The 16,832-nt window shown below is 45.9% G+C and overlaps 1 pseudogene; it reads left to right on the top strand.

Annotated features, from left to right (window-relative positions):
* The first annotated feature begins 6,534 nt into the window (after positions 1-6,534).
* LOC121833601 overlaps positions 6,535-16,832 on the top strand; it is a 36,319-nt pseudogene continuing 26,021 nt past the window's right edge.

Raw genomic sequence — 16,832 nt, 5'->3', positions numbered from 1 at the left:
AATGGATCCTCTAGTCTTTATCTAACCAAGCGCATAAAGTATTTATTTTCAGCGATGGAACGCGATAGAACTACGCGATGAAACACATCAAGCAGCGACAAAATTGCATTCTTACGGCAGTTGTTATCTTTGTTGGGTTTTATACATACCACCGGTAAACCAACCACGCAAAAAAATACCACCCTCCCCCCCCCCCCCCAAAAAAAAAAAAAAAAAGAAAAAGAAAGGATGACGGAGAATTTAACTGTACGATAGTGATCAGTGATAATAAGCACTTGAAGCCGGTGAACGCCATGACGCTGCACTTTTGGTACTGGTTTATTGGCTCCGTCGAATTTAGCGTCGACTGCCGTCGGACTGAAAATAAAATGGAGTTTAGTGTTTCAAGCATGCAATAAAAAGTATAAAGGAGCGGATGGACACTTTTCAACAATACATCTAAATGTGAGAAGTATTAAGAATAAGGTTGACAATCTCGAAATATTTTTTTCAGTCTCTGAGTGTGGAATTTAATGTTTTGTACTAACAGAAACCTGGTTAACGAAAGATGACAATACGGGGTCGAATTCAGACGGTTTGAAGGTGGGACATGGACAAGACATACAAAGCTCAAGGTATAAGAGACAAAGATGAAAGAGCGTGTTGGTAAAAATGCAGGAGTCAAAGAAAGAATAAAAACACTTTGACTCCTGTATTTTCACCAACACGCCCTTTCATCTTTGTCTCTTATATTTTGAGCTTTGTATGTCTTGTCCATGTCCCACCTTCAAACCGTCTGAATTCGACCCTGTAAGGTTTTTTCAAGCAGCAAGCTTCTTCTCAAGCATGTGAAAGAACTGTGCTGTCTGTCCTTGTCCCTAAGTGTTTTTATTCTTTCTTTGACTCCTGTATTTTCACCAACACGCTCTTTCATCTTTGTCTCTTATATTTTGAGCTTTGTATGTCTTGTCCATGTCCCACCTTCAAACCGTCTGAATTCGACCCTGTAAGGTTTTTTCAAGCAGCAAGCTTCTTCTCAAGCATGTGAAAGAACTGTGCTGTCTGTCCTTGTCCCTAAGTGTTTTTATTCTTTCTTTGACTCCTGTATTCTCACCAACACGCTCTTTCATCTTTGTCTCTTATATTTTGAGCTTTGTATGTCTTGTCCATGTCCCACCTTCAAACCGTCTGAATTCGACCCTGTAAGGTTTTTTCAAGCAGCAAGCTTCTTCTCAAGAAAGATGACAAACCACCATATCTACACGGATACAAGTGGGAAAGTGTGTGTGCCGAGAAAACGAAAAAAGGGGTGGCGGTATAGGCCCATCAGAGAAAAAAGCTCCACCTGTCGTACGCAACAGCAACTAGTGGCAGCCGCCATGCTGCAGGATAGTGCGCGCCGCTGCATACGCTGCGTTGGCCGTAGACGCTAGTCAATTCCTGCCCACAATGCCAACGTACTGCTGCACCCTTCTGTAAGCAGAGTGGGTATCTGGACAAGTCTGGCATTAAGGTACGTATTCGGAAATGTACTCGTTATCGGTTGGCGGCGGCGTAGCCGCGCAAACGTTTCCCTGCTGAAGTGCAAAAACGGAACACGAACCGTTCTCACGCTACGCTTCCTTGGGTGTTTGAGTCAGGTGTTTTTAATCTCACTTTGTTGCGTATGGAGGTAGAGTTTTCAAGTTTCAGCTAGCTTGAAGAAATCAAGGCGTCAAATACAAATATAATGTTGCTCGTGGTATCGCTTGTGGACGTGACAGCTTCGCGAGCGCCTAGCTTCAGGTATGCACGAGCTCGCGGTGCTTCAAACTTGCGCGTGTAAATTATATGTTAGGTAGGCATGAAGCCATACGACCTGACACTTTAACCTGCCTGTAGCGCAGACATCTGTGACGCGCGTGCTTTATGCAAAGCAACATGCACGCGCTTGCAACTTCTGCTTCACTGCAAAATTTGCTGCTCTACATCGTTAAACTCTAAAATCCCCCTCAAGAAAAAGGGACTCGACGCATCAAGTAGGAACTTGTGTCGGATACGTCCTTTACTGGTTAACTTGCGCATTGAAATTTTAGGTCTTAATTCCAAGTAAAAAAACACGATTTGACGAGCGACGAGTTAAGCGACACAAGCGACGAAAGTCGGCTACGAGCAACGAAAATGTTTCACTGTCGCTTGTCGCGTCGCTTGGTTTGGGATTTCTAGAAAACGACCCTCATCGCCTTGGTCGCTCGCTCGTCGCTTTTATGCGGTGTGCTTCATCGCGCGACTGTCCGAGCGACAAAGAAGCGGGACCCCTGCGCCTGTTTTGTCGCACATCCGGAGAGTACTGGCGACTTCTAACTACAGATTTAAAAGGTTAAAAAGCGCAACACAACAAGGACAATAAAGACACGAAGACGACAGGACGGGCGCTGTCGTCTTCGTGTCTTTATTGTCCTTGTTGTGTTGCGCTTTTTAACCTTTTAAATCAGTATGAACCAACTTGCCCAAACACAAGTTTTAATTCTAACTACAGCCCGTAAATTATAACCGGTTCCTATCATTTTTTGATGACATGTTTGATGTCGTAACTACAAAGATCTTAGTAATTACCTTTTTCTTGCGTAGTTGGCCTTTATAGATGCGGCGACCACGAACCCCTCAACGAGAAAGTTGTAACTTCTGTCGAATTGTCGTTCCGAGTCCGATCGGCTCTTGAAGAAGCGATATACCTCATCATCTTTAACGGCTGGGAGCTGGGAAAGGTCGTTTACCCAACCCGTGATCGGGAAAACGCTACCTGCAGCCATACAGAGGCGAAGGGATCGACGAAACAAGAACGCTACAGTCAAAACAACCATGCCGGCCGCAACAGGGTCCTTCCCAATGGCGCCGGCCGCCCAATGTTGTTGGACTCGTTCAGCGGGTTTTCGCTGTTGCCAGATTTTTTGAAAGGGGTCTATAGCCATCTACCTCAAAGATAACTTGCGGTACCGGGTTATGGACAATCTAACGAGAATAAATGAAGATATAGAAAACTTATTGGTTGAAGTCTCGTGCACCATAGTTAGTGCTTTGTACAGGCCACCGTCTGGCAATGCGTATGAATTTATGGCTTTTATTGAGACTACGCTGTGCTTTCTTGAATCTGTATCCGCTTCACTTTTAAATTTCGGGGATATAAATATTAATACGCTACCGGACAATCACCACGCCAGAGAATTCCGAGACGTCATTCAATAGCATGCATGTAGCAATATAATAACGTTCAGTACCAACCAGAGTCACTCCAGACTCTCCAACATCGCTTGACATCTGCCTCACGAACGTAGATATAAATCATGTTTCGGCCGGTGCTATTTTATACATTTGTGACCATCGAATCCCGGAGAAAAGCTCACCGGAGAAAAGCTCACCGGAGATAAGCTCACCGGAGATAAGCTCACCGGAGAAAAGCTCACCGCAAAGCCGGCGGATGCGGAGAAAAGCTCACCGACCATTGAGCGTATGCGGAGAAAAGCTCATCAATTTTGTTTTCTTCTTTTTATAAGGAGGCTGTTGGATCATGCGTAACATATATCAATTTATTATCATCAAAATTCGTCAGCTTTGTGAAAAAGAAAATGTCCTCTTTTGTATTATTTGTTAAGCTTATTGGATATATTGCTCCCAAATTAACAATTGCGGGCCAGTGTTTTCTGTGACTTAGTGTCAAGGCAACGAAACCCTAACTGAAATCTTTATGAACTTAAAGAACAGGAGAAAGTTTGAAAACTGAATATTGTCTGCCTAAAACCTAAGAATCAAAACTGTAAATGCCGAAAATCCGAAAGTGCATGCGCAACAACGCGGTGCCTGAAATTCTCTTTGAAGCTCTTGTTAACAACAGGATAAAACAGTCAGTAGGATATCGAGATTTCTTTCTTCCACGGACATGCACGTTTTCTAGCCATTCGTGCTGGTGTTCCCACACGTTGCCTTTGTGTGATAGTGCCCTTCTACGGTGAGCCCCCCATAACCTTCAGAGCTGCACACTGGTACTGTTGTTACTCGTGACCTGTATAAGAAGTAGTGTTCTGTAAGGTAGCGAATAGGGCGAGTTGGTAAAGGTTATACATGATGAAAACCGCTCAAACGACGATGACGGAGTGAAGACAACAAATACGGCAGGACGAAGTTGTTCTCGCAACTAAAGTTTTGCTACTGAAATTAGCAGAAAGAAAACAGCGTAGCCGACACTGATTAAATGAAGAAACACCTACTTATCTATTAGGCACTACACAATATTTGGAGCATAAACGGTTCACACACCGCTATTCATATTAGCTCGCAAAGAACAGACATCTTTATTTGACAGAGCTACCGACGTCGCACTGTCAATAAATTGTTGTCTTTTTTACCGGTGTACGATGTTCTCATTTTATACTTGCGGCTTCATTGACATAGAGAATGGGTGATTACTAATTTCTGACGAATTAGTAAATATGCCCAATGAACTTCAAGAATATCACAAAAAAAAGAGGACATATTTTAATGAAGTGACAAATGCAAATTGTGTTAAATTGCCACAATAAACGCGGAACCCACTAAGTTAAAAAAAGATCAGTGAGCTTTTTTCCGCATCTGCCGGTTTTTCGGCGAGCTTTTCTCCGGTGAGCTTTTCTCCGCCGCCCGTGACCATCTACCCATATTCTGTATAAGGCCTTTTACAAATAGGAAACAAAGTCGTGGTATGGAAAAGTTTTGGTACCGCATAATAAACGAAAAAGCGCTTAGTACTCTTGGCTGCCTGCTTGGCTGCACGGATGCAGCGCTGGGCAGTGACGCTGTCTACGTACAGTCACTCGCTCCAGTTCAAGAAATCAAGTAACAACGCTGAAGCAGACTGTTTGTCAAGATTGCCACTTGACATTGTGGAAGATGAATCTACCCAAGGAAACGAAACTTTCTATTCACTGCGTCTAGATACGCTACCTGTCACCAGCCGTGACATTGCTCGTGCCACAGGGGACGACTCTGTTGAGCAAAGTACTCGACTTGACAAGCTTGGGCTGGCCATCGTTCATCACTGACAAGAAAATTAAGCCTTTCTTTGACAGACGTCTGGAGCTCACTGTGCATCAAGGGTGTCTGATGTATGTGGTAAGGGTAGTCGTACCACCAAAACTGCGTACTCTTGAGGAGATACATCGGAGTCATCCAGGTATTGTCAAAAGCAGAGAACTAGCCAGGAGCTATATCTGGTGGCCGTCGATTGACAATGACCACAAAGAGCAAGTGAGGACATGTCAAGAATGCTATCAACAGCAGAACGAGCCAGTTCCCGCACCCCTCCACCCTTTGGCATGGCAACATCGCCCTGGCAAAGGGTACACTTGGATTTCGCGGGTCCAATCAAGGGGAAGATGTTTTTGGTCGCCCTAGATGCACATGCACTCAAAGTGGCCCGAGGTAAAGTGATGGACAAGACGACATCACAACATACGATCCAACGTCTTCAGAACTTGTTTTACCGTTTTGGCGTACCGGAGACCACTATTACAGACAACGGTCCCTAGTTCGTCTCAACAGAATTCAAGACTTTTATCAAGAATGAAGGAGGTAGTCACATCTTGAGCGCGGCCTATCATCCGAGTACTAATGGCCTCGCGGAGAGGCTTGTTCAGACGTTGAAGTCTGCTCTCTGAAAAGGACGACCGGAAGACTCGCTGGAGTTGACGTTTCTTTTGATGTACCGCAATACCGCTCACACGACGACAAAAAGAACACCTGCTAGTTTGTTCTTAGGCAGAAAACTTCGCACAAGACTCAATGTCATAAAGCCTTCCGTTGGGGGAAGAGTAGGATATCAACAGTTCGTCCAGACTTCGCAGCGAAAGGCACGGACAAGGATTTTAGTGTGAACGACGATGTTCTCGTTAGGAACTATAGAGGCTCTGAGAAGTGGGTTCCCGGCATGATTTTGAAGCAATCTGACCCAGTATCGTTCCAGGTTGAAGTCACAACGGCTCGGGGCACATATATCGTTCGTCATCACCAAGACCAGATGCTACAGCATCATAAAAATACGGTGCAAGGCAAAACGGACGGATTCCTGCCGAACCTGAGGGACCCAGAAAACTGCGTTGACGAGCCTGTGGTCAGTGAGTTTGCAACCATCCCACAGACGGCAATTGACAATCCCGCAGCGCAACAGCGCTACCCCACGACACATCGTCGTCCTCCAGACAAATACGACGCATAACGTTTCGACATTGTTTGCAGTGCTGTTTTTTTCCTTTGGTTCCTTCAATTACGCCGGGAGAAATGCTATGTGTGTTTCAGGTACTCGTGCCATGAGGTCCTGCGTGCGCGCGAGACTATCGCGTGATGTGCTTGACTTACTGCCTACCCTAGCGATAGCATGCAGCCGTGTTCCAACTGGGCTGATTTCTGTAACCCGTTCTTCATGTAAATACACCAAATCTGTCCTTGAACGATTCCGAAGATTGTGCTTCGTCTTTTTCCAAGAGGGGACGGCTCAATGGGTCTGGTACTTCCGAGGACATTTTGTTGATTTTCTGGAATCTAGGAATGGTGCTCTTTGCGCGTGCAGCTTCGACGCCTTTCTGCTGGTGAGTATCGAAGAATATAAGATGAAAAAAGGCGTAATTTACCGGTTAACTGAGGACATCAAGGATTGACACGAAAATGTATCACCAGTAGCAGTGTCGTCGTCGTCGTCCATTCGCCGAGTGCGAAAAATGTCCCGCGTCGATAGGGAGCGCGGTCGACGGCGCGAAACCCGCGAAGTGGTGTGCCACTAACTGCTATCACAAAAAAAGTCGATCGCTGGAACCAACAAAACCATGAAGTCCTACTCCCCTGGGGCACACCACCACTAAAGTCACTGGATCTGGGAGGTAGAGCCATTGCCTTCCCACTTGCTAGCCTGACACAAACAAATACCAACATACAGGCGACAAAACCTCTCAAGGCGATTGGCTCATCGCTGTCGGCTGTCACGGAGATCGCCAGTTTGGTCTCTTCCAAAGTTTCAGAGCATCGAAAGGGTCATTAAAACCAGTTGCACCGAGATCGTTATGGAGCATCATCGCACTGAAAGCGTTCCTCAGCGAATATGAGCGTCTTTGGCACTGTGCATGCAATAACTTATCACTAATGCTTACATCCCCAGATCTCTTACAATTATGTTGCTCTACTTGCGTGTTTGAAGACAGTCATATTATTTTTTTCCAATTGCATCCAAGCACTGACATTGCGTCTGATGGCGGTACAAAGATGTACGGCATCACACGCGGCCTCGGTGCTTGGGGACATTGAAAAATAATTGTACTCTCTTGGAACATCCAGGAGAGAGAGAGAGGTAGCGTGAGAGAAGCAGGGGAGGTTGTTCTAGCGGGAATGCTGAACTGGTTCCCCATAAAAAGAAGCAGAGAGAAAGGAAAAAAGGGGGATAAAGAAAGGGGGAAGGAAAATAGAGAAAAATAAAATAAAGACGTGAACGCGCTAAGAGTTAATCTCGAGTTATTTCACAGGCGGTTTGCGACACCGGATTCGTCGAGGAAGTTCAGTAGCAGGTGTTGTATTACTTGGCGGCGACGGGCCGAACCACTTGGATAGATGATGTCCTCGTCGTCTGGATCACGAAGTTCAATTCTGGCTAGCTCAGTGACGAACCGTTGACGTGGATCGCTATATTCTTCGCAGTTGAAGAGGATGTGGCAAATGCTTTCTTCATCGTTGCAGTTCGGACACTGGGAGCTCTTTATTGCAGATATTTTAAAAAGAAACGCATTTGTAAATGCACTTCTGCTGCGTATTCTTATGAGGAGAGTGCACTTCTCTCTTTTAAGAGGGAGCGCTCCTCGATTTTCATCTCCGATAGGAACTTTTCAAGATTCCAGATGGCGCGCGCGTCGAAGGCGTGAAAAGACGCTCTCCCTCCGAGGCGAATGAGTGCGTAACGTATCTGGGTCTAGCAGCGAAATGAGAGCTCGTGTCCCTTAAAACTCCTCGGGAAAGAACGTAAACCACATTTTGGTTCGTTACAGTTGCATTTCCTTCAGTGTAGTCGAAACGCAACCAAAACGCCGCTAGTGACAGCCTTCACAGTGCTTCCGTGCCCCGAGAAATTCGCGGACGGCGCTTCACGTCTCCTTCGGTAGGGTGACGTAAACGACACGTGATGACGTCGCATTCGATGCTCGCAGCGGATTGGCGGGTTTGTGAGGCTCGTGCCGAGTCGCTCACGGCGGCGGCGGCGGGCGGGCCGCGGTCGGCAGTCGCCCTGAGGGGCTAGAGGGGTGAGGAGTGCGGTCGGTGAATGTTCGCGGGGAGTGACTTCTCCGGAGGATTCGCAGAACTCTGAACGCCGATATGTTGTCCGTCCGGCGGTGACGGCTGTTCGCGCACGACCGCTTTGTTTTGGTCGTTATTGGTTGAGAAGGCCTAGACTTTTCAGTCGCGATATGTCAGTCGGCTAGCCTTCCCGAAGAGAAGCAAAATCAAGAGGTAAGAACTTTTTTTTTATGACGTCTCCATTCAGTTATGATTTCTGTCGCAAGTGATGTACATTTTCACTTTATCAAAATCGTGCGATTGCCACGATCAACTGAGAGTCACTTTGTGTACTTCAGGTTGGTGCGAACCACACACTGAATAAACGTATAACATCTATTGTAAACAGATTGCTTCCAGATTCGGATGTGTTCGAGGGACGAAGTACGTCGCTATCATTAGCTAGTTTGAAATTTTCATGAAAGCTCGCAACTGTTACTTGGTGTCCTGCATTGAACATAATTATTGACTCTGCTTTTAACCAATCTGCTATTTATACATTCTAGCGCAAGACTTGGTCGGCTCGGCAAACAGTCTTATCGACTCCAGTTTGTGACCGCCTCCAGTGCTTCAACTTGGGCGGTTTCGTGCCTGAAGACTGCGCTAATCTGCAATCAAGGGACATGATGTTATCATTCTATGCACAGGCCTTTCAAACATTAACTCGTTATGGTCTTCACTGTGTTGGTGTTTTGGAGGAAGGACGAAGTCCCGCTACAGTATTCTGAGTGAGGACAGGAAGAACATGCGTTCTTTCAATCGAGAACGTTTCCCACTTGCGTCTATTTTCCAAATTTAGATGAATTTCATAATTGCAATATTAAAATGCGACCACGCAATGTGAATAAAGTCTCCTGGGTGCTTGTTTTGCACTTGACTGACCACCAGTTTTCGTTTCTACATTTCTTGTCGTGTCTCTATAGTCGTTCCTAAGTTTGATTACTTCTCCTCGACTACTAAGATCCCTCTTTTGTACTCGAAAAAGTAAAGCTACAAAAATATGTTACGTGAAGGGTCCGATTTTCCTCTACCCACTAAAAGAACGCAATAAAATGTGATGGTGCATGCGTATTCTACATAAATAAAACGTACAGAAGCCACCTAGCTTACTGATATTTGTTTGTAAAATATACACGCAGTTGTGTTATGTTATGCCGCGGCAGTTTTCTCTAAGACGACTCCGTCTTCAAATAAGAACGGCCGACCGTGTCCGGTGACAGTTTTTAATTTTGACCAGAAAAATGCATCTTGCTGCCTCAATGCCCCGAAAAACGGAACCGGTCTTTGTTTTAGGAAAAAGCAAACTTGCCTTCAAGAAAAAAAGTCAGAAACACCTGCTCAATCTGAAGCGTTGTTTGTGGATTTCGCAAAATTGGCATTTCAGGCAGCTCTCCCCCAAAATGTGCTGTGGCTACTGGCCCCTATGGGGATGGTTGACCTAAATTATTTATCACGACGTATTGACGTCGTTATTTTGAAATAGAAAATCGCACAGACGACGGCACATTGAGCCATACTGCCTAAGTTTTAACTTTTTTTTTTCTCCGCATTTATTCAAGCCCGGATTTTCAAACTTTGCTAGCGTGTTGTCCTCTATCTGACTATAAATATTGTTGTCCTGATTAGCAAGAAAAGTTTACGAGAAACGCTTAAATGGAGGCATTTTACTAAATATGCATACTTTTGCAAATCAATTTAAAAAAAAAAATTGCTATCTTAGATATTTTTAACTCTTCCAAATTAACGCCAATGATATCTATGAACATGATGAGCAAAAATATCATTGCATTGTTTGCGTGTATTATACACACCCGTAGTTGACAAGTTCATAATTTTTACAGCCCGTAAAAGTGCTCCGGGGTGGTCAGATGGACAGCGCTCGGGTGGGCGATAGTTTCTAAGTGATAATTTTGAGCAAGTCATGTTTTCTTTGTACAAGATTAAAAAAAAAAAAATCAGCATGACCCGGAGCAATCCAGAGACGCTAGCCTGTCGCACGCTTCGCAGGGTACGTTTCCAGTAGTTGGCGTGTACGCCAAGCAAAGGAATCAACCGAAGTGGCTCCGATAGCAGATGTTTATCTCAGCGTGTAAGAGAATGGGGCTGCCGAGAACAATGAGCTTGGGCACGTAATCACAAAAGATATATTGTGCAACAATAAACAGGACGTGGACGGGAAGGAATACACGAAGTTTCGGGTGGACGCCCATCTTCTTGTAAGAAACAAAAAATCGGTGAGTAAGAAGCATAGCCCCCTTTTCTTGTCACGTATACAACCCTTTCCTTGTTCCTCACCGTGTTTCGTAACTATCACTTGAAGGACGTTCCCCCGAAACGTCGTATTTTCCTTCCAGTCCACGTTTTAGGCAGTTTAGCTGCATCCTTCGCGTTCTTGATTAATTAGTCACCCAGAGGATCACGTCACAAGAAGGAGTGCGTTGATTGGTGGAAAAAAAGGGGAGGCGAAACCATTAGAGGGCGCAAACTCTTCGGTTGCCATATATTATTAGAGAATATATTCACAAGCGACGTCATGCGTAGTGACAACCAAAAAAAGGGCTTGTAGCTGCGCTCCGATCAGTGATGATACCAGCCACGATTCCTCCCGCACATGCTACGGCCTTGGGAAAATTCACGAGTGGCTGAGGACGTTGCTCCTTTCTACGCACATTTTATCCAGGTCAGTGACGGCGGAGCAAGCTACTTCAAGAATAGGTACGAACTTCATGAGCTCGCTAAGACCGAGTACCTGTCGGCCAAGTAACAAGTTTCCGCTACTGGGAGGTAAGAACGCCTGCGATGGGATTGGAGGCCTCGTCAAGCACCATGATGCAACTGTTTACAACCTTCGAGGGCCGGCTACATCAGATATCAAATGTGCGTCAGCTATGGAGGACGTCCTCAGCACCAAATTACCCAATGTGGCATTGGTTCGCAAGGGCTGACTTTCAGGAGTTCAGTTGAAATGAAAACCACAGCCTGGGATTCCCTCCATCCCGTGCCTGGAATTCAATTCTGGCACTGCTGACAGTGTATACATGCATCAACCCACTGCGACACGAATTGCTGGTAGCAAGAACGATAGCGTCTGCAAACAAGCCACTCGGACAATAAAGGCACGATTCCACCCAGGCCTGCTGGCAGTCTAGTGCGAAGCGGCTACAGTGAGTCTAAGACAAAAATGTGATGAAAAGGGAGCATAAAAAGTCTCAAGCAAACGAAAGTCTTTCTTTTCTTTTCTTTTTCTTTTTATTCTCTTCACGGTGTGCGGTGTGCGGCCCACCACGAGGCCCTATTGCCGCGCGAAGGTGCCCCCGTTGTACGGCGCCCTGTCCTCAATATCGTGTTAGAGCCCTATATCGTGTTACCCAAACGCCTGTCATCGGAGCCGCACCGATCGTTTCCCCTACGTGGCGTGCGCACAGAGGCTACACGCCCGCTGTAGAAAACGGGCACTGCGAAGCGTGCGACAGGCTAGCGTCTCGCGATTGCTCCAGCTTCTGCGCATTTTTGTGACTCTTGTACTAATAATAAGGACAAAAAACAACCGCATCTCCACGTGGTAAATGATGTTGATTGAGGCGAAGATCTGGTGGTGCTTGTCTGCGTAGACGCTGAGCCGCAGCATGCCCAGCCTTTCGTTCGTTTTCATCCATGTCACGCTGCGATCAAATGCTCAAAGGCGTATATAACCACGTTCGATACCACGCATTATCTTTCTGACATGGATGAAAACGAACGAAAGGCTCGGCATGCTGCGGCTCATTGTCTACGCCAGGTGGGGTAAAGGTGGGTGAGGAGGAGTGGCAAATCCCGCGCGCCTACATCAAGGGCCTACATCCTGGGTCCCGAGTGAAAGATCGCGAAAGAGAGCGACAGAACATGAGAGAAAGAAACCAATGTTGCCAGCTAAAGGACGGCAGTCGCAGTGGTAATCGCGAAGACTGAAAACTCTCAGCAATATAAACAGTGATAATTTAACGTTGTAAACTAAATTCTGAGCTATTCTAACGCTTATAAAAAGCAGTATACTCATTACGCTGCATTAACTTTCCTTCTGTTGAAATCTCGGAAATCTTGTGTTTGCTTGGTTTCGTATTCCTGAGGCGCGCCCACTCGCGCCCCGCCTGGGAGGACGGTTCTCTGGTTTAGTTTAGCGTTGATGCGAGGCCGTACATCTGCGTGCTATGCAAAAAGAAAGCTTCGAAAGGAACGCGAATATCTTTCCACCGGTAAGTTCGTGGATTGTTGAAGTTCATGAAACTGCTCTGATGATATAATTATATTCGCGAAATCGAAGGCAGTTGGTAACAATGTGTGGGACCCCGAGGGTCTGCCTGCATGCTCCGCCGCTTGCGGCAGCCAGAATGCATGGGGAAAGGGCGGACCTTTTCCTCTAGAGTTAGTATGTACGATCTCTATGGTCTACGCAGACAACCACCACCAGAGCTTCGCCCCCAACAACATCATTCACCACGTGGAGATGCGTTTTTTTTTTTTTTTGCCCTACACGAGCACGTGCTCGTGAGCGCGTGAGCTCACAAGCAGGAGCACGTGCACCCGACGGCGGACGGACATACGGACATGGCTAGCCCCTAAGGAGGTTCGCCCCTAAAAAATACGTATCACGAATTATCACTTCAAAAGTACCCTCCACCTCTGTGCTGTCAATCTGACCACCCGGGAGCAGTTTTACGCTGTGTAAAAATAATGAAATTGTCAACTAGGCGTATGCACAGGCCTCATTCATGGCAACCGCGGTAGCCTCCATTTAGTCAGTTTCTTGCTTTGTAACTTCAAAGACACACAAATAATGCAACGTGTTTTTGCACATCCTGTTAGTGCATATCATTGGCGTTAACTTGGAAGAGTTTAAAAAAAAATCGAAGATAGCCTTTTCTTTTTAAATTGATTTTCAACATTATGCACATTTAGGAAAATGCCTTTATTTGGGCGTTTTTCGAGAACTTTTGCCGCTAACCAGGACAAAAATATTTATCACGAAGATTAGCCAAATAGAGGACAACACGCTGACAAAGTTTGAAAATCCTGTCTTCAATAAATGCGGAGAAAAAAAGATGAAACTCATACCCGTGCCACACGGGCAACTCAAATGCCATTTACAAGGAATGAAATTTGAGCGAACGGCCAATGAGCGGGCGACACTCCGGGCGTGGCGCATTCCACGCGCGACAGAGTGCGAGCTGATTCTCCGATCACACAAATCTCATTCGTTGTAAATGGCATTCAACTTGCCCGTGTGGCACGGGTATTAGGCAGAATGGCTCAATGTGCAGTCGTCTGTGCGATTTCTTATTTCAAAATAACGACGTCGACACTTCGTGATAAATATTTTGGCTCAACCATTCTCATACTTACTTTGTCGGTAAATATTTGTGGGCCAGTAGCCACAACACATTTTGGGGGAAAGTTCCCTGAAATGCCAATGTTTTGAAATCCGCAAAAACCGCTTCAGATTGAGCAGGTGTTTCTGACTTTTTTTTTTTTTTTGAAGGCAACTCCTCTTCCGTTCCCCCCCCCCCCCCCCCCCCCCCACACACACACACACAAACAAAAAAAAGAAAAGAAACCAACAAAACAACGACCGGTTCCGTTTTCCTGGGCATTGAGACAGCAAGATGCATTTTTCTAGTCAAAACTAAAAATGGTCACCGGATATGGTCGGCCGTTCTTATCTGAGAACACCCTCTAGCATATGCCCCTTCCCCATTGTGCAAAGCATGTCGAAGCGCGTAGATTAAATAAAATAAATAATGTCTTCGTTGTTTGCTATAATTGTTTTCGAGATCTATATATATATATATATATTTTTTTTTTTTTTTTTTTAACATGTAGCAATGTGTTGGAATAAAGGGTGATTTTGTTTTGGTTGGTGAATGCCATTTATGCTGACATACATGATGATAAGCTACAATATTGAACTGCGGAAATAAAAAAAACAAAAACAAAAAAAAAAACAATTCTTATTGCACAAACTCTCTTCGCGAGATTATGAATTTCCCGAACAAATTACATATGGGTAATTAAATCCCCATGTATTGATCTAAGTTACCTTTAAACAAACGAGTTTTTTTTTTTTTTTTTTTTTTCAGCACGACATACTTTTATATCTTTTTCGGCATTTATACGTTAGGCATTTGTCGCTTGATCACTTGGCGTTTTGGAGTTCACGCCCCTGTATTGTTCCAAACTAACATGCGCAAGGTGGCTCGTAAAGTAAAAGAAAAAGTTGCAAAGCATACCTAAAATGTCTTCCGAAGTCATTATCTTGTGTAAGTACTAGGACGTTTTGGGAATTTCGGGGGTAAACCTAGGGAGATAAAGGTTATCACATTGACATAATGTCAGTGTTATTCGATTACCTCATCTTGCGAGACGTTTGCTTTTAGAATCTCAATAATTGGCATACTTTTCAAGCAACACAAGCAGCACACGCACACCTCAAAAAATCGGAAAGAAATGAAAAAAAAAAAAAAAAGCGCGCGGCACGGGGCAGTTAGCATTACCTGCGCTGCGTCGCCCATTGGCAATGACATGAAACGCCAAAAGCCCAAATGGACAGAGATGTGCGCATTTCAACGTCGCTCTTACCTCCGCGGATTACCGTTTTGTCGCGGAGGCATGCGGTTTAGAAGAGCTCCTTTTAGCGAACGCCGTTTTATCGATATCAGTTCATCCAATCGCAGTTTAGAGAAAATAGCGGCAGCCGGCGAGCCGTTCCCGATATCCCCCCGATTCATTAGCCTAGATTGCCGAACCCTTGGCGGTGAACTATTGGTAGTGCACGCTCAAGCTTGAGATTATATTAAATTTTCCCCCAGCGACAGTGAGGGGCGCGCGCGCCAAGCGCGGTCTGATTGGAAGCCTAGCTTGCCGCCGCTACAAACAACAGTTCTCAAACGGAGGCCTCGATAAAACGTACACCTCTCGCTAAACCGTGCTTCCATAAACCGTACCCTTTTCGCTAAAATGAGCCTCGGTATAAAGGCGTTCGATCAGCCGTAGTAAATGCGCTTTGTCGCTGTTAGTACAAAACCGACCGCTTTCGCGGAGCAAAATATTTTACTTTGAATATTTCACTTTTTTTTATCAACTGGTTAACTTGCTCGGTTCACTGGGTGTGAAGTCTTGCTAGTCTGTAAGTTGGCAAGCCCATTCATTTGCGGGTGCAAATGCCGCGATCGGCAGGTTGCGCGAATTTGCTTTCGCCTTCCTCCCCTCCAACTTCGCGTGAACTCGTCCGTCCGGGGTCCGCTCCCCCGCTCTTCGACAGAGACGTCTGCGCTCAACTTCAACTTCAAAGTCTCCTGCCTCCTTTTTCTCGGTTGGAGACGCGCGCGTCTGCCTCCTTTTGTTTCCCTTCACTTTCAGTGCCCGCAAAGTCCGTCTGCAGGGAGCTGGCGGCACCGGGCAGCGTTGGGTCGCGTGCGCAAAGTAAAAACAGAAGGAAAGACCTCGCGCGGAGTTTGCACGGGTTTTGGCTCTTTTGTTTGTTTTGGGTTAGTTTTTGTTTGGTGTTAGTTTTCACGGTGTTCATTCCGCAGCATTGTTGAATGCTAGACATCAAAACAAGTAAAATACGTACAAATAACCGCTCCCCCACAATTTTCTTTTCCGGTGAAGACCATCTGCACGTTCCGTAAAAAAGACTTGTGGTGTATTGCTTTCAAAAGACGTGCTCTAGCGTTCGACCCTGGCATACAGAGAAGTGAGGTTTAGAACATTTCATTGAGGTCCGGACGAAGATGAAAGGCGCAATCTTCGGGAGCAGCCAAGTGAAATGGCTTTGCCGCGACCGTTTGTTTTTAGATGAGCGCATACAAGTGTGCACATTTAGCTTGTCGGGAGCGACGGTTCAGGCTCTCAAGGAATACATCGACGGGTTGCCTCTCAAAAAGTTGGATTTTGCGGCAGTCTACATAGGAGGAAACAACCTGCAGAATGGCGACAGGGGGTCAGCAGTGGTGAAAGAAGTCGTGGTAAGTATACGCCATCCCTCTGCGGTGGCGCTGCCTTGAGCACGGCGCACATGCAGAGGCTTCTTCTTTGCAAAAACGAGATGCTGTGATTCCGCAGTGCCCACACCCGGTGTGGGCAAAGCAAGCGTGTTTGGAAACACAGCAGTCTTCGCGCGCTCGTCTTAGAGATGCAAAAAATCAAAAACACAAAATGGTCGGGCAGTGAAATCGCCGAGATGTCGCCACTTCGCACAAGCGGAGTGGTGTGAGAAAAAGAAAAAAACGCCTGCTCCCCGCAAAATCAAACCACAAAAGCCTACAGTGTAAACGCGGGCGCTGACAGGCTGACACGTCCCAGGCCCCACGCGCGCGCGCAGAAACGTTCCTCACTTTCTCTCTTTTCTTGCTCTGCGTGTTGTCTTGGATGTTTGTTTTTATACATTTCTCCCTTCGTTACCTCTCTTCCTCGTCTCTCCTTTGACTCAGGTTCCTGCTCCGTTTCTCCTTACGATGGACCGCAGAGAACCCTACGAGCTATCAGAGCTAATCCAA

This window comes from Ixodes scapularis, unplaced genomic scaffold (assembly GCF_016920785.2).
Source record: "Ixodes scapularis isolate PalLabHiFi unplaced genomic scaffold, ASM1692078v2 PGA_scaffold8__174_contigs__length_109621045, whole genome shotgun sequence".
Classification (NCBI taxonomy): Eukaryota; Metazoa; Arthropoda; class Arachnida; order Ixodida; family Ixodidae; genus Ixodes; species Ixodes scapularis.
Note: the sequence above shows the minus strand (reverse complement) of the source record. Positions and strands in the feature narration are given on the sequence as shown.